This window comes from Sciurus vulgaris (genome assembly GCF_902686455.1).
Source record: "Sciurus vulgaris genome assembly, chromosome: 17".
Lineage (NCBI taxonomy): Eukaryota > Metazoa > Chordata > Mammalia > Rodentia > Sciuridae > Sciurus > Sciurus vulgaris.
In genome coordinates, this window is record NC_136478.1 from 35,283,316 (window position 1) to 35,302,421 (window position 19,106).

The window sequence follows — 19,106 nt, forward strand, 5'->3', positions numbered from 1 at the left end:
ACTGATTGTTGATCGACCCTTGTCACTGAGGCCAGATGACAGACCACCTCTCCCGCGGTGATGACTGCCACCCAGCCTCCAGTTTATAGGGGGCTATGGCTGAGAAGTATTCCCTCAGTCTTGCTGACTGACTTCTTGGCTAAGAGACGTTGCATTCAGTAAGTCCATGGGGATTGGACTCTAGGTGAACAAGGGAGTGAATCTTCAATGTATTTGTGACTTGCTATTATTAGGAAAGTTGAGTGTGCATTGCATGAATAAAATCCACTTGTTGGAACCAAACTTGATTCCTCTCTTACTCACTGCTCGCGATAAGTGAAAACATAAAAATTCAGTGGAAAAATCTTTCCACCTCTGTATCTCACACAGCACTCTAAGACACAAGGAGTAAGAAATTTTAGCTGGAACTTACAGATCTGGAAGCAGAGGCCTGGAAAGGAGGCAATAGAAGCCTCAGCCTCTGTCTCCAAGCTTTCTCCAGTAGACCACAGTGGCCCTATAAAGTAGAGGTCAGCAAACTTTTTCCACCAAAAGCCAGATGGTAAATACAGTCTCAACTTCTCTGCCTCTGTCTCCAAAGCAGCCAAGGGCAATATGCAAATAAATGGAAGCATATGTGATCCAGGGAAGCTTTATTTAAAAAACAGGTTGTGGGTCAAATCTGACCCGTAGGACCTCAGCTTGCCCACCCCTCTCTCAAGAGGTCAGAGGGCACATCCCCACCCTCTAGCACCCACACATTCAAGCATCCAGCCTCTTTAATCTCACCCTTGAACATCTTTCAGGGGGTAACATCGTCTCTCAAATCCAGAGGTGATAATTACTGCAGTGAGAGGCAACATCCCCAATTTTTCATGAACCGTTACAAGGAGGATAAAGTTTCCTGACACAATCACATTGTCGGGACAATCTTCACTTGTCAGAAGGAAAAAACCTCTCTGGCTCCCCACACGGCTCCCTCCACATAACATGCATCACATTGCAATTCCATCTATAGAATTAGCATGCAACATCTCATCTCCTGTGCAAGCATTTTTGCCTGAAAAACTAGGCAGCAGTCTCACAGTGACAACATGAGAATAACTTGTCATTCTGGTAATGGTCTAACTGCATATAAGTGTCTGTCATAATGAAAATTGGTCTCTTCCATTTCAATTTATTTTGTCAACAATCCAAATGAAGCTTGAATATATCTTCCAACACCACCACACGCAAACCAAATAGGAAAGAGAACTTTAAAATGAACCTCATCATCATATGACTAAATATTTACATTAAAAAAGATTCTCTCTTCTGGAAGACGTCCCAGCTCTGCTGTTCTCCCCTGCCAGTACACCTGCAGCTTTCTGTAACTAATTAAGGAACTCCAGAAAACACATTCAAAAGGGCCTCAGCAAACAGATGCACACTCCATTAATTAAACAAGCCAGAGCAATCGCCCAGGCTGTAATTGGAAAATGTGCTTCTTTCCTCCATTTTGGAGGCAATCACAGTTATTTGCAAATGCTTTTTGATAGTTTCTCAAAAGAGAAGTCGGCTAGCAGCAGGCTCTGGCTTCCTCGGCAGGCGGGGCAGATGTTTGGGAAAGGTTGTGGGGAGGAGGCAAAGTCATCCAGGTTCTCTAATTAGCTCTCCTGCCCCTTCCTCCCCATCTAAAAGACCCGTGCTAATGAGAAAAGGAAGTTTAAGTGCTAAAAAAAGAAAGGGAGTCTGTTAATGCTACTTAAAAGCACAAAGATGGTCCTGTGCAGTGCAGTCTTGGGCTCTAATTGGGGTGGGTACTGGTTCAAGTGTGTGTGTAGCCAGCCAGCAACTGGGTGCCCTACCCCTGCCCTTACCTGAGTTTGCTTTGTCTGCAGAGCAGTGATGGAAGCAGGAAGATGGTAGAGAAGGTCATTGGAGGTGAGAACAAGAAAATAAAATAGCCTGGAGTCTCTCCTATGCCCTTGCCCTTGGCTTTCAGGCAAAGTTTTAAGGAAACCCCCATACAAAGTAAAATTCTGTCTTTGTGGGGTTATCCTGGTAGTTCAACATCCCAATCAGGGCTAACAGACACCATGACCGTCAGAGGCCAGTATTCAGGTTAAACGAGCGTTTCTTAACAGCTAATCACCCTGCCACGCCTTGCCTGGGATGTAGGACTGAGTCTCTGCAAACTAATATCTCCCTTGCCAGTTGACAATGTTAGGGGCTTCTGGTAGGGCACTCATGCCTGTTTTGCTGTTTCCTGTTGGCATCACACCAGTAGTTAGCCCTTCATTCCAGCAGCGATAGTCGGTCCCACTTTCCAGCCCCTCCCAACATTCCCTGAAATAACCTCATTGCATCCTGCTCATCCATTCAGATCCACCATGTCACATCAGCTGGCAGGACTCTCTTCTGAGTTCTGAGTTCTAGTTCCACAGAGTCCCTCCTACAGGAGTCTAGGTTCCAATAACTCTACCTTCTTAACTTTGCTTTATAAGCCTCCAAGAGTAATGTATGCTTTCTGCAGTTACTACCTTTTGATACCTTAACATCCCTTTTTTGCCTTTTAGGTCTTTTTTTGGGGCGGGTAGTGGCGGGTACTGAGTATTGAACCCAGGAATGCTTTACCACTGAGCTACATCCCAACCCTTTTTATATTCTATTTTGAGACAGGGTCTTTCTAAGTTGCTTAGGGCCTCTCTAAGTTGCCGAAGCTGGTCTCAAATTGACCTGACAGATCCTCCTGCCTTAGCCTCCCAAGTCGCTGGGATTACAGGCAAGCCCCACTGTGTCCAACTCTTTAAGTTCCTTTTAAAAGGATAACTTAATATTTAATATAAGAAAATTCATGTGATTTTTTTTAACCTCTGGAAATTGATCTCAAAGATAGAATTACAGGATTGGTTTGGGTATGTCCTTTGGCTTTGAAGGCAGTGATGGAGCGCTTGAGGAAGGAGATGTGAGTAATAGTAACCAGTTGTGGGCAGGGCATCTTGATGAACCACATCATCACCTGTAACTGGTCATGATGGAGTCCCTGCGGAAACAGTTCTGTTGGGCCCAAGTTGGCTGCTGCTGCCCTTGACTGTTAAAGTGGTAGCGATGACTCCAAGGATCATACAGTGAGGTGGTTGCCTCTAATTGCACTGAAAAGATTTTAAAAATGATAAACTCAGAGCTTTAAATATTCAGCTAAAGTCATGATCGAAGAACCAGAAAGTTTTGATGGCAGCCCTAAATAAATTATTATTTCTTGCAGCTGCAGGTTCTCTCGCAACCAAAACCAGATTGGTAGGAAAACCTGAATTAAACTGTATGAGTGGCTAAATGACGACTTGTTGAATCCTCCAATTCATCAAGTCTCACGTGTTAAAACTAAAGCCCTGATTGGGAAGGAGGGGCACTCTGCACTTGAAATAGGATATCTGGGTGAACCCAGAAGAACTGAGGATCGTAAACCCTTGTCTTTCTGAGCCTCTTTTTCGTAGGAAGGAGCAGTATCTCCTCCTATATGTAGGAGACTACCCTCCCCTTGCTTGAAGATCTTACAATGCTTCCACTGGCATCTTGCAAGTGTATGCTTATTTTCCTCAAAACCCACTCAGCATTACTTATCTATTGCCACACGACAAATTCCTGTGAAATTTACTGGCCTGAAGAAACAATAAACTTTTTATTATCTCTCACAGTTCCTGATAGTCAGGAATTCAGGAGCAGCTTAACTGGTAATTCTTGATCAAGGTCTCTCGTAAGGTTACGGTCAAGATGTCCACTGGAGATAAACCAACCGAAGGCTTGACTGAGGGACTAGAGGACTTCCTTCCAAGGTGCTCTCTGAAGCCTGGAAAGTTGGTGCTGGCTGTGGGCAGGAGGCACGGGTTTCTCACCACCTGGACCTCCCAAAAGCATTGCTTGAGCACCCTCACAACATGATAGCAGGCTTTCATGTGAGTGAGTGATCAAAGACAGCACTTAGTGTAGCCACAGCCCTGTCCTCCAGCTACAGGTAATTGCATCAGAGGTGGACATTGACCCGAGAGCTGTTCTGGTGGGAAAAGTTTCACTAAAAAAGAGGAAGTGGGGCCATTGGAGCTTGTTGAATTCTATCTCTCAGGAATTAGACTTGGAATATTTGGTGAATAAAGCCTAATTCTGAAGGCTGTAAGTGAACAGAAGTTATGCAGAAGTAACCAGGCAGAGAAAGATACGTGGGAGAGTAAGGCGCAGAAGCAGGAAGGGTGTCAGTCATAGGAGAAATGACAAAGCAAATATTAGGAGATGTTATATTACCTTAAAATGGCATATCTGCAAACTCCTACTGAGGGCTTAAAATAACCCAGTGAGTAGAAAGCTGTCAGCCCTTCTAGTCCCTGAACTGTGCCTCAGTCTGACTCTTCAGTAGCTCTTGGAACCAAGTCTGATTCTGGTCTCCATTTTAACACATGCATCCTCGTAGTAAAACCTCACTGTGGCTTCACTGCAAGCTTCGGTTCCTTCCAATGAAAGCAGCCAAATGATCCAGAGCTTGTCTCAAATAAGGGCTCTGCTGTGATTTGGATGCTATCTTTCCCCAGTGGTTCCTGTGTTGGAAGTTTGAACCTTTAAGAGGTGCAGCCTGGTGTGAGGCCCTTAGGTCTGTGGTAGCACGCCCTTGGGAGGGATTGTGGGATTCCAGCCTCTCTGGCTTTCTGGTCTTCAAGGTGTGATTTCTTCCATCTAATCACACTCCTGACAGCCGCCATTCACCACAAGGTCCTCACCAAAGTCAAGTTGGGCTGGTGCCAAGCTCTTGAATTCCCAAAACTGTGAGCTAAATAAACCTCTTTTTTTTTTAATAAGGTTGAATTGCCTCAAATATTTTATTATGGGAACAGAAAACAGACTGGTACAGCATCTTAGGGTTTACAGCACTCCCTCACAATTCCTTGGCATCAGTCCTTACAACAGCTCAGAGAGAGAGAGCACAGTAATTATTCCATTCCACAGATGAGACAAATGAGGTTCCTAGGGATTAAAGTAACTGACCAAGTTCACACAACACATAAGTTAGGGCAGAGCTCAAATCCACCTCTACCTCATTGTCCTGACCTCTTTCCCATGTCAACCTCAGTTGCTTCATCTGCACAATGGGAATAACAACAGCACCAGTCTCCAAGTGCTGTTATAAGGACTCATTTATAAAAAATAAGCCAAGTGCTGAGAACAGCATCTGGAACATGGAAAGTATGCACTTTATTAGTATTAGAATGAGTAAGATTTGTTATTATTATTAAATTATTATTATTGAGGACTGGAGCTATAGCTCAGGGGTAGCACACTTGCCTAGCAAGAATGAGGCACTGGATTTGAATCTCAGCACTGCATATAAATACACAAAATAAAGATTGCTTGACAACTAAAACAATATTTATTTAAAAAATTATTATTATTGAAAGTTGAAGTGCAACTCTCTTTGGAACAAATTTGGACCTTTGCTCTCCCTCAAGGAGGCAGGGAAGGAATTGGAACTATGAGCCCAGACGACCTGGCCCTAGCTGTTACTTTCCCTGTATCTTCTTTCTTTTAAATTTGTTGGGGGTGAGGGGGTAGTGGGTATAAATGCCAAGAGTGCTCTACCCCTGAGCAATATCCCCAATCCCTTTTATTTTTTATTTTGAGACAGGGTTTTGCTAAGTTGCCTAAGTTTTTATTTTGAGACAGGGTTTCACTAAGTTACCTAGGCTGACCTCAAACTCGTGATCCTCCCATCCGGTTTCTGGGATTACAAGTATGTACCACCACGCCCAGCTCTGTGTGTCTTTAAGTCAACAAACTTATGTCTCTGAACCCCAGTCAGATTACCTGCAAAATGGAGAGTAGTAGCTTGGCACTCTGACTTGTGAGAATTAAGGGGTCCATTGCATTTAACACGACCCCTGCTATACAGCAGACACTGAATGAGCAATACCTGCCTGCTGTCATCCTCGTCATCGTCATCAACACTGTGACCTGAGAACCCTAGTGGGTGGCAGCCAAGTGCACTTAATACTGAAAATATGCAGCATTAATAACAGAAATAAAAACTTGGGCCTCTTATGTCATTAGATATTTACGATTTGCCCCAGTCCTGGTGCGGTGACTGTGAGGATGGTATGGCCCATAGGAGAAGCTCAATAAAAACATTTAAAATTAATTAATTTTAATGAATTAATACATTGCCTGGAAGGAAAAATATTTAAAACCACTTTTCTTTCTTCTCCCTGTCCTCCTCCTCACTTGTCCAGGGATGGGGAATATCGCCAGACCTGTCAGAGTGGTGAATGTTGACTGGGCTGAAGGAGGAGCCACCTGGTTTGGGAGGTCTGTGCACAGGTGGAGATGGAATAAGGAGGCCAAGGCTGAGTCCCGGATGGAACATCCCCAGTCACCCTCCTCCCCTCCTGCCCACGTGGTGCCAGCCCTGGCACATGTTGAGGTCACCGGTGCCAGGCACTGAACTTAGCACTCTTTTTCTTGGTTCAATTACCTGATTAAAGAGTCCTCTGGCTCTGGGAGGGGTAAATCTTTCTTCTTCAAGAACTGAGCCTCAAGTCTTGACACAGAGGGACCACATAAGCAAAGCAAGACCCATATTCCACTACATTTCCATGGAAGAGTGAGTTTAAAGGCTTTCCCATGTTGTTCTTTCCAGCTCGCCAGAATCCTCTGCCTTTGGAGTCAAGTGTCGGCTTCCCACTGGCTGTCGTTTCTTTCCTAGGGGATCTGGAAGAAAACAGTGAGCAGAATTTAGGTATTCTTGGGTTCTTAGCTAAGCTTCCCCTCAACACCATCTTTCACTCAGATTTCTGAGAGAATAAACAAAGTGATGAATATAAGACACACTTCTGGGCCTCAAGAAACTCATACTATGATTAGGGGAGAACTAACTCACGGGATGGATTTGCTCTCTTCAGCCTCAGGTATACAGAGGACCCTCTGTGCAAGGTGTGGCAGCTCTAGAATGGTGAAGACTCTGGGTCCCTGAGAGTCTGTGTGGGAAAGATTCCCTTGCCAGCTGGCACTGCCAACTTGGCATGGAAATATATATATATACATGTTTGTTGTGTCGAGCTAACATTTTCAGCATTGTTTATTATCAATATCTTAGCCCATTCTGTCTCTAAGGTTAAGGTAGGACCTACAGCCTGACTTAATTCCAAAGATAGAGTGCTTATTAAATATCAATAAAATCTTCTGAGAGTCTATGTCGATCATCCTTCTGATACTGTAACAAAACACCTGAGAAAATTGATTTTAAAAAAGAAAATATTTATTTTGGCTCACAGTTCTGGAGGTTTCCATCTGAATGGTTGGCCCTGTTGCTTTTGAACCTGTCAACAGGCAGGATATCAAGGTGGGGAGCACATGGTGGAGCAAGCTGCTCCCATGATGGCAGCCTAGAAGCAAAGAGAGAGGAAGAGGCCAGAATCCCAATATCCCCTTCAAGGACATGCTCCCGGTGACCTAACTTCCCTCTAGTAGACCCCTCTTTCTAAAGGTTCCATCACCTCCCAGTAGCACTAAGCTGAGGACCAAGCCTTTGAGCCCTCTGCTTCAAATCCAAACTATAGCAGAGTCTAACTATCAAGTGATCTCTCTTCTGATCTCTTAAATCACATTATTCCATGATCCTGGGGGTCATGGATCCTAAAGAGATGGGTCCTAAGGACAAAAACACAGCAGCCAGGATGTAAGACAAACCCTCAAGTTACCAATATATAATGAAAATTATATTTACGGAAGACACCTCTTGCTCTGATAAGAAGATATATTGGAGGAAGTAGGAACTAAATAGGTTGAAAAGAAATAAGTGGCTAGGAAGAGTAGAGGTATGGGACATGAGAGGCCATAAAGGGGTGTCAGAGGAATAGAGAGACGCGTGGCAGATGGTGAGAAGGGGACCCTAGAGATTCCAGGTAACTGTGAGGCTTTTTGTTTCCCATATTCCTAGAGTGCCTAAATCATTTAGCTTTCCTCCCCATCCCACAAGCATGTCGAAGCTTATCATTTTAAGCAAAGCACTGTCTTTCCCAGCTGATAAAGTTTCAATTTATGTGCTACTCTCACGTGGTCATTTGTCACATCTCTTCCCACTTACTAGAGATTCAAAGAGCACTCCGCTTTCTACCTAGGCAAACTCTGCTAACTAAGGTGAAACAACAGGAATGAAGCTTCCTTTTTTTTTTTTTTCCAGCATGAGGATTGAGAAAAGGACCTTGAACCTGCCAGTCAAGTGATCTACCACTGAGCTACATCCCTAGCCTATTTTTATTTGTATATTGAGACAGGATTTCCCTAAGTTGCCCGGGCTGGCTTTGAAGTTGGGATCCTCCTGTCTCAGACTCCAGAGTAGCTGGGATCACCTGCACATGCCACCATGCCCTGTAGAAAGTTTCCTTCTGAAGAGAAATTTTCCAACCCAGAAAAATGCCCATCTAGTTCTGTAACCATATCTCCATGTACTTGGGTGGGTATAACAGATACTGCATGATACATCCTGGTGACTTCAGTAAAGAGGGAAGAACTTTTAGAATGGAAGCCATATGTTAGCAGAGCGAAGAAAAACAGTACGAGAGGCTCCCCACTGGCTTTGTGAAGCCTGGATTGTTTACCTCCAGACTTAACTTAGATGAGAAAGCAATGAACTTTTACCTTGTCCAAAGTATTCTCATCTTGGATTTTCCACAATTTATGTTTAAGTCTAATGCTCGCTGGTACCACGGGGCTTCCTACATCTTCCCCTCTTTAGTGGGAAGGAAGGAGAACATAGGCACTGACCCTTCAGATCACACAGCTTAGAGGCAGCAAAAGCTTCCAATCCAGGCATCTCTGGCTCTGGAGCTGGAGCTGTTTCCAAAATGCTCGGAGGAGCATGATAATCATAGAGTGGGGCCTCCAGTAGGAATGTCAGCACAGAGAACCAAAAGCAGGAAAATCTGGGATTAGTGAGTAGCTTTTCTAAAGCCCTGCTTTATTACAAAACCCAACAGAACTCTCTTAACTTAAATTCTCTCAGACATAAGTTAAGAGAACCCCAGCCCAAGTTAGAGTAAGAAAAATGGAAATTAATTAGCTCAAAGAACCGTGAAGTGTGGCATTTTGCTGGTTTCACGTACAGGTGAACCGAGGGATTTACCAATGTTATTCTCTTTTTTTTTTTTTTTTTTCTATCTCTATCTCTTTGTCTTTCTTCACTTTAGTCTTTGTTCTATAGACTTTGTTCTATAACGTGAACTTTTCTATATTGAGCAGAGAAAGATGGTTCTCAATGGTTCCAAACTCACATCCTCCCAGCTTAACCCCCAGCCTCTTTCCTTGATACCTACGTCAGTGCTAGAGAAGACTGTTTGATACAATCTATCCCCACAACTGGTTACCAAGTTAGGCTACCCAGGGTGAGGTGGGTAGAACTGGGATGAAGGATAGAGGCTGACATCTCCATTAAAATAGAATGGGGTAGAACAACTCCCAAAGAAAGGGACAAAATAGCAGAAAAGGCAACGCGTGTTCACTCCAGGGGCCTCTAAATGTTTTTGAGCAAGGCAGTAACCAAAAAAAAAATGAGGGTAAAACAGGACAGAAATGAACATGGATCTACTGGGCAGCAGAGTTGGTGAGTAAAAGAAAGTGGCTTTAGTAATAATCAGGAAGGAAATGGTAAAGACCACCTGAGGGGTGGTCGTAGAAACAAAACAAAACAGTTTCTGAAGTACCAGGCCCATTTCCACTTTCAGCAATGAGAGAGTAACAGGTTTGAACTTACCCTCTCACCATAACAATTAGAAAATTAAAAAAACATATGAAAAAAATAACAGAGTGAATCAAAAACTATGACCCTAGGTAAATGTATGATTACACAAATGGGCTTCTACTTCATGTACAAAAAGAGAAAAAAGATGTATCCCATTTGTTTACAATAAAAATGAATTTTAAAAAATTAAATTAAAAAAAAAAACATATGAAACCAAATAATTCCAGATACTGTGCAAAAGGCATCAAAAGATTGAGATCTCTGAGAGGAGGGAAAAAGCAAGGTGAACTCCATGATTGCCCCAGCTTTCTTCCTGGAGTGAATTTCTAGAGGCCCAGGGAAGAACAGGAAGCATCGTTGAATGGAAGAAATGGAGACTGGAGTTTGGGGAGACTAAAGTAGCTAAATTTGTGGAATAGATTATTAAAGAGAAGCCAAGTGTGGTGGCACATACCTGTAATCCCAGCAGGTGGGGAGGCTGAGGCAGGAGGATCCCAAGTTCAAACCAGCCTCAGCAACTTATTGAGTACCTAAGCAACTTAATGAGACCCTGCCTCAAAATAAAAAATAAAAAGGGCTGGGGAGGTAACTTAGTGTTTAAGTGCTCCTGGGTTCAATCCTCAGCACCAAAAAAAAAAAAAAAAAAGAAAGAAAAAAAAAATAAAAATTCAGTCACGAGAAACTGACCTAGACATGTTTTATATGTATATGTGTGGGGGGTGGAGAGAGAGAGAATTAACAAACCTGCGAGTTCAAAAAGAGATCTTACAATTATATTCAAAATGCTTAATTTGTTAAAGCACAAGCTGAGCACAGTGGCACACATCTGTAATCACACACACAAAAAGAAGGAAAAGAGAAAAAGAAAAAATAATAATTGTTCTTAAAACATGATCCAGCTATATGATGTTTGAGACTCACTTTAAATCTAAGGAACTGAATCTAAGAAATCTAAGTCTAAATGTAAAAGGACAGAAAAAGTTAAACCATGAAATAATAACCAAAAGAAAGCAGCTACTGAGGATGTGGCTTAGTGGTAGAGCACTAACCTAGCAAGAATAAAGCCCTGGGTTCAATCTCTAGAACCACAGAAGAGAATAAGCGAAGGAGAGAAAAAGAGAGAGGGAGGGAGCGTGCACAAGTCTATACAGTCATGCAGCACATAATGACAATGAACCATATGTATACTCAGCAGTGATCCATACAATTATATTACCTAGTGACACTGCAGCCATTTTAATTTGTTTAAGCATACACTACGATATCTGCAAAATGAAAAAAAAAAGTTTTGCCTAACAAAGCGTTTCTCAGAATGTATTCCTGTCATAAAGTGATACATGGCTATAGTAATAGCAGACAAGTAGACTTTAAAATTGTGACAAGAAGCAAATAAGGACACTGTATATTGATAAGTGGGGTCAGTTCACCAAAAAGATTTGACAGTTACCCAACATAGAGCTCAAAAACACATGAAGCAAACACTTAACAGAATTGAAGGAAGAGGAAGACAGTTCTACAATAACAATAAGAGACCACAATACACCACTCTAAGTAATGGATAAGACTGATGGGTCAGGGGCCGGGGAGATAGCTCAGTCAGTAGAGTGCTTGTCTTGTAAGCACAAGGCCCTGGGTTTGATCCTCAGCACCAAAAAAAAAAAAAAAAGACTGATGGATCAATGGGGAAACAGAGAACTTGAACAAAATTATAAACCAATTAGACCTAATAGTATATATAGAAAACTCTACCCAACAACAGCAGAATATATATATATATATATTTTTTTTTTTTTTTCTCAAGTTTAGTTGAAAGACTTTCTGGGAGAAAACATTTGCTAGGCAAAAAAAAGAGAGAGAGAGAGAGAGAGAGAGAGAGAGAGAGAGAGAGAGAGAGAGAGAAAGAGAGAGAGAGAAGAATAAGAATACGGATAAGGAGGAGGATAAGTTGTCTTAAATTGTAAAACATTGAAATCATGCCAACTACCTTTATTGGGCACAATGGAATGAGACAAATCAATAGCAAATGAAAAAATGGAAAATTCACAAAAGTTGATTTTTTGTTTGTGAATGAAATTTTTATTTACATGCTGTCTCTAGAAGCAGATACACAAACTCTTAGACATTTAATTTCCAAAATTGTGCAAGAAATTACTACAGTTTGCTTACAAACCAAAACATAGTGAAATTAATGGACTTTGGCTAGTTCATTCTGTGGTGTTCTCAGTACAAAAGGACAAAAGTGTAATTTGAACAATACACTTTTAAGCATCAATGGGCTAAAGAGGAAATCACAGGGAAATTAGAAAATATCTTGACACCAATAAAAGAAGAGAGAGAAAGAGAGAGAGAGAGAGAGGGGGAGAGAGAATATCTTGATACAAAAGAAAATGAAAACACAACTTACCAATGCTTTTGAGATGTAGCAAAAATGGTACTAAGGAGGAAATTTATAGCTGTAAATGCAGTGTGGAAAGAAGCCAGCCTGGGTCCAGTGACACACGACTGTCATTCTGGCGACTCAGGAGGATGAGGCAGGAGGAATTACAAAGTCCAAGGTCAGCCTCAGCAAATTAACAAGAGACTTAGCAACATAGCAAGACCCTGTCTCAAAATAAAAAATAAAAAAGGCTGGGCATGTAGCTCTGTGGTAAAGTACTTCAGGTTCAATCTCTGAAGAAGGGAAAAGAAGAATTTAAAAGAACAGAGAGAAACCTGTAATCCCAGCTACTCAGGAGACTGAGGCAAGTGTGAACACAAGTTTGGGGCCATCCCGGACAACTTATTGAGAGCTTTCCCAAAATAAAATAACAAGGGCTGAGGATATAGCTCAGAGGTAGAGGGCTGTTTGCCTGGCATTTGTGAAGCACTGGGTTCAATTTGCAGTACAAAAAAAAAATTCAAATTAACAACTGAACTTTGAACATTAATAAACCAGAAAAGCACAAACTAAATACAAAGGAAACAATAGAGATTATAACATGGGGCTGGGGAGATAGCTCAGTCAGTAGAGTGCTTGCCTTGTAGGCATAAGGCCCTGGGTTTGATCCCCAGCACCAAAAAAAAAAAAAAAAATTATAACAGATATGGAACATAAATATGAAACACAAAAACAAAAAAGATCTGCACTTCTATTATTCCATTCACCCCTTTCCCTTATTGTGGGTTACCTTCCACCTATCAGAGAAAACATTTAACCTTTGGGTTTTGGGGAATGGCTTATTTCACTTAACATGATGGCCTCCAGATCCATCCATTTGCTGGCAAATATCATAACATCATTCTTCTTTATGGCTGAGTAATACTCTATCGTGTACATATACCACATAGCCATAAGAATGGGACTCTAGGGCTAGGGATGTGGTTCAGTGGCAGAATGTATGTTTGCCTAGCATGCATGAGGCCCTGGGTTCGGTCCTCAGCAACACACACACACACACACACAAAGAATGGGACTCTAACTAGATTAAGATATAGTCCATGCTGTATAATTATATCAAAATAGATTCTGCTGTCATCTATAAATAAAAAGAACCAATAAAAAAAAAGAAAAGAAAAACAATAAAATCAATGAAACCAAAAGTTTGTTTTTCAAAAAAGATCAACAAAATTGACAATCTTTAGCTAGATTGAGAAAAAAGAGAAAGGATTCAAATTATTAAAATTACATGCAAAAAGTGAAGACATTACTACCAGTTCTACAGAAATAAAAAGGGTTTTAAGAAAGTAATGTAAACAATCTCTTGAAAACATGGTTTCACTGCTGAATTCTAGCCACTAAAAAAGAGCTAACACCAATCCTTCTTATACTCTTCAAAACTTAAAGAAGGAAGTACTTCCTGCCCCATTCTATAAGACCAATAGTATCCTAACAGCAAAGCCAGACAAAAAAATGACAAGAAAATTACAGACCAATATCTCTTAACAATATTGATGTCAGGATATGAAATCAATATCTTTACACCAATAATGAATTTTCTGAGGAAAAACTCAGGAAGACAATCATTCAAAATAGCCTCAAAAAATAAATTACCCGGGAAAAATATAACCAAGGAAATAAAAGACCCCTATAATAAAAACTATAGGTCACTGAAGAAAGAAATTGAAGAAGATACTAAAAGGTAGAAAAGCATCCCATGTTCATGGAAAGGCAGAATGTTAAAATGAGCTGGGCATAGTGGGACAAGCTTGTATCCCCAGTGACCCAGGAAGTTGAAGCAGGAGAATTGCAAGTTCAAGTCCAGCCTTCACAACTTAGTGAGACCCTGTCTCAAAATAAAAAATAAAAAAGAACTCAAAATGTAGCTCAGTGGTAAAGTGCCCCTGGGTTTAAACCCCAGTACCAAACACATATACGTTATTAAAATGGTCATATCATCAGAGGCAATATATACAGTGAATGCAATTTCTATCAAAATACCAATGACTTTCTTCACAGAACTAGGAAAAAAAAAAAAACCTAAAATTCATTTGAAAGACTGAAAGACCCAGAATAGATAAACAATTCTAATCCCAAAAAAGTAATGCTAACAGTATTACAATACTGACTTCAAATTATACTAGAGCTATAGCAACAAAAACTGCATGGTACTGGCATAAAAACAGACACTGGAACAGAATAGAAGACACTAAAACAAACCAACAGAGATACAGTCATCTGATTCTTGATAAAGGCACCAAAAACACATTTCAGGAAAGACAGACTTTTTAACAAAAGGTGCCGGGAAAACTGGTTATCCATACATAGAAGGATGACAATAGATTCTTATCTCTCATCCTGCAGAAAAGTCAACCCAAAATGCATCAAAGACCTAGAAATTAGGCCAGAAACTTTGCAGCTCATATAAGAAATACAGGATCAACATACCAACATATAGGCAGGGAAAACAACTTCCTCAATAAAATTCCTTAAGCTCGGGAAATAATAACAAGAACTAATAAGTGGAATGGCCTCAAATTAAAAAGCTTCTGCACAGCAAAGGAAACAATTAAGAATGTGAAGAGAGAATCGATAGAATGGGAAAAAATGTTTCCTAGCTATTCCTCCTTTTTTTCCTTGTCCTTTTTAGATATAGATGACAGTGGAGTTTATTTTGACATATTATACATAGATGGATTATAACTTAGGAGCCCATTCTTGTGGTTGTACATGAGGTGGAGTTTCACTGGTGGTGTATTCATATACAAATAGAGGAAAGTTTTGTCTGATTCATTCTACTGTCTTTCGTATTCCATCCCCCCTCTTTCCTTCATTCCCCTTTTTCTAATCCAATGAACTTCTATTCTTCCTTCCCACCTCCCTTATTGTATATTCGCATCCACATATCAGAGAGAACATTCAACCTTTGCTTTTAGGGGATTAGCGTATTTCTTTCTGTTTTGTTTTGGGTTTTTTTTGTTTTTGTTTTTGTTTTGACATGTAAAAACTCTATTCCTTTTTTAAATTTTTTATTTGTTCATTTTAGTTATACATTACAATACAATGTATTTTGATATATCATTTGCACATGGAGAATAACTTCCCATCCTTGTGGTCATACATAATATGTAGATACACTGGTCATATAATCACATATGAAATAGGAGAGTTACGTCTGATTCATTCTACTGTCTTTCCTATTCCCATCCCCCCTCTTTCCTTCATTCCCCTTCATCTAATCCAATGAACTTCTATTCTTCCCTCCCACCTTCCTTATTCTGGGTTAGTATCCGCAACAAAGAGAACATTCAGCCTTCGACTTGGAGGATGGTCTTATTTCACTTAATATGATTGTCTCCATTTCCATCCAATTATTGGCAAATGCCACAATTTCATTCTTCTTTATGGTTAATATATATATATATATATATATATATATATATATATATATATATGTAACATTTTCTTTATCCACTCATTTGTTGAAAGGCACCTAGGTTGATTCCATAGCTTAGCTATTGTGCATTGAGCTACTATAAACCTTGATGTGGCTGCATCACTGTAGTATACCAAGGAATGGGACAACTGGGTCAAATGGTGGCTCCATTCCAAGTTTTATAAGGGATCTCCATACTGCTTTTCAGAGTGGTTGCACCAACTTGCCATCCCACCAGCAGAGTGTATGAGTGTACCCCTTCCCCCATATCCTTGCCAACATTTATTGCTACTTGTATTATTGATAATTGCCATCTGATTGAAGCGAGATGAAACCTCAGCATGGTCTTAATTTGCATTTCTCTTATTTCTAGAGATGTTGAACACTTTTTCATGTATTTGTTGATCATTCGTATTTCTTCTGTGAAGTGCCTGTTCAATTCCTTTGCCCAATTATAGACTGGGTTATTTGTTTTGGTTTTGGTTTTGCTTATTTGTTTGTTTGTTTTGTTTTTGCTGTTGTTTTTTGAGTTCATTGTATTTCCTGAAGATAAATACTCTATCTGAGGTGAGGGTGGCAAAGATTTTCTCCCATTCTGTAGGTTCTCTACCTTTTTTTTTTTTTTTTTTTTTTTTGTGGTGCTGCGGATTGAAGCCAGGGCCTCATGCATGTGAGGCAAGCACTCTATTAACTGAGCCATATCCCCAGTCCCCATTCTGTAGGTTCTCTATTCATGTTCTTGATTATTTCCTTTGTGTGAAGAAGTTTTTAGTTTGCTTCTTGCCCTTTAGGAGTCTTGTGAAGGAAGTCAGTTCTTAAGCTGACATGATAGAGGTTGGGCCTATATTTTCTTCTAGTAGGAGCAAGGTCTTTGGTCTAAGGCCTACGCCCTTGATTCACTTTGAGTTGTTTCATACAGGGTGAAAGATAGGGGTTTAATTACATTCTACTACATGTGGATTTCCAGTTTTCCCAGCACCATTTATTGAAGAGGCTATCTTTTCTCTAATGTATGTTCATGGCATTTTGTCTAGTGTGAGATAACTGTAGTTATGTGGATTTGTCTCTGTGTCTTCTATTCTGTAGCATTGGTCTCTATATCAGTTTTGATGCCAATACCATGCTGTTTTTGTTACTATAGCTCTGTAGTATAATATAAGATCTGGTATTATCATGCTTCCTGCTTCACTTTTCTCACCAAGAATTGCATTGGTTATTCTGGGTCTCTTACTTTTCCAAATGAATGTCATGACTGCTTTTTCTATTTCTATGAAGAATGTCATTGGAGTTTTAATAGGAATTGTATTGAATTTGTATAGTACTTTAGGTAGTATGGTCATTTTGACAATATTACTTCCACCTATCCAAGAACATGGAAGTTCTTTCCATCTTCTAAGGTCTTCTTTGATTTCTTTCTTTAGTGTTCTTTAGTTTCCATTGCAGACGTCTTTCACCTCTTTTGATTCCCAGTATTTTCTTTTCAGGCTATTGTGAATGGAATAGTTTTCCTAATTTCTCTTTCAGCTGATACATCATTGGTATATAAGAACACAATTGATTTATGGATGTTAATTTTATATCCTGCTAACTTTCTGAATTTATTTATGAATTCTGGAAGTTTTCTGGTGAAGTGTTTTGGGTCTTCTAAATAAAGAATCATATCCTGGGGGCTGGGGAGATAGCTCAGCTGGTAGAGTGCTTGCCTGGGCCCTGAGTTAGATCCCCAGTACCGCAAAAAAAAAAAAAAGAATCATATCCTCAGCAAATAGGGGTAGTTTGAGTTCTTCTTTTCCTATTTGTATCCCTTTAATTTCTTTCATTTGTTAATTGCTCTGACTGGAGTTTCAAGGATTATGTTGAATAGAAGTGGTGAAAGAGGGACTCGTTTTGTTCCAGTTTTCAGAAGGAATACCATTTAGAATGATGTTGGCCCTGGGTTTTACAATGTTTAGGTACATTCCCACTATCACTAGTTTTTCTAGTACTTTGAACATGAATGGATGCTGTATTTTGTCAAATGCTTTTTCTGCATCTATTGAGATAATCATGTGATTCTTATGTTTAAGTCTACAGATGTGATGAATTACATTTACTGATTTCCATATGTTGAACCAACCTTGCATCTCTGGGATGAACCCCACTTGATCATGGTGTACTATCTTTTTAATATGTTTTGTATGCAATTTGCCAGTATTTTATTAAGAAATTTTGCATCTATGTTCTTCATCAGGGATATTGTTCTGAAGTTTTCTTTCCTTGATGTGTCTTTGGTTTTGGTATCAGAGTGATACTAGCTTCATAGAATGAAGTGGGAAGGGTTTCCTCCTTTTCCATTTCATGGAATAATTTGAAGAGGATTGGCGTTAGTTTTTCTTTGAAGGTCTTGTAGAACTCAGCTGAGAATCCATATGGTCCTGGGTGTTTTCTTGATTGGTAGGTTTTTGATGGAATCTTCAATTTCATTGCTTGAAATTGATCTGTTTAAATTGTGTATGTCCTCCTGTTTCATTTTGGGTTTGGGTAGGTCATATGTATCTAGAAATTTGTTAATGTCTTTAAGATTTTCTATTTTATTGGAGTATAAATTTTCAAAATAGTTTCTGGTTGTCTGTATTTCACTAGTGTCTACTGTGATATTTCCTCCTTTTCATCACAAATTTTAACAATTAGAGTTTTTTCTGTCCTTCTTATCATTAGCTTGGCTAAGTGTTTATCAATTTTATTTATTTTTTCAAAGAACCAGCATTTTGTTTTTTAATTTATTTGTTTCAATTTTATTGATTTTTGACTCTGATTTTAATTATTTCCTATCTTCTACTGTTTTTAGTGTTGATTTGCTCTTCTTTTCTTAGGACTTTGAGATGTAATGCTAGGTCATTTATTTGGTGATTTCTATTCTTTTAATGAACAAGCTCAGTGCAATGAACTTTCCACTCAGCACTACCTTTGTAGTGTCCCAGAGAGTCTAAGATGTTGTGTTGCTATTCTCTGCTAGCTACTCTTCTGACCGAAGATTAATATCCAGAATACAAAGAACCCAAAACACTTACCACCAAAAAACCCAATAACCCATCAATAAATGGATAAATTAACTAAACAGACACTTCTCAAAAGAAGAAATACAAATGGCGAACAAATATACGAAAAATTGTTCAACATCTTTAGTAACGAGAGCGATGCAAATCAAAACTACAATGAAATTTCTTCTCACTCCAGATAGAATGACAACCACCAAGAATACAAGCAATAATAAATGCTGAAGAGAATTGCAAGTAGAGGAACACTTTTACACTGTTTATGGAATTGTAAGTCAGTACGAGCACTATGGGAATGAGCATGGACATTCCTCAAAAGATTAGGAATGGCACAAGAATGGGAAATTATACTCCATGTGTGTACGATATGTCAAAATACACTCTACTATCATGTACAACTAAAAAGAACAAATTTTTTTAAAAGAATACCAAAAATAAAGAATGGTAAGGTATACTCCATGTATGTATATATATCAAAATACA

At 39.6% G+C, this 19,106-nt stretch overlaps 1 long non-coding RNA gene across 3 annotated transcripts in view; it reads right to left on the bottom strand.

Moving 5' to 3' along the window:
• Positions 1-97: 97 nt before the first annotated feature.
• The window catches only part of LOC306647997, a 94,480-nt gene continuing 75,471 nt past the window's right edge, over positions 98-19,106 (bottom strand). For 2 of the 3 annotated variants that reach the window (XR_013760234.1, XR_013760235.1), the window contains one exon: positions 98-8,846. This is a non-coding gene — a long non-coding RNA (uncharacterized lncRNA). Of the gene's footprint in view, positions 8,847-10,190; positions 10,287-10,952; positions 11,002-12,140; positions 12,338-19,106 lie in introns of all 3 variants that reach the window. The other variant, XR_013760233.1, reaches the window with a different exon arrangement.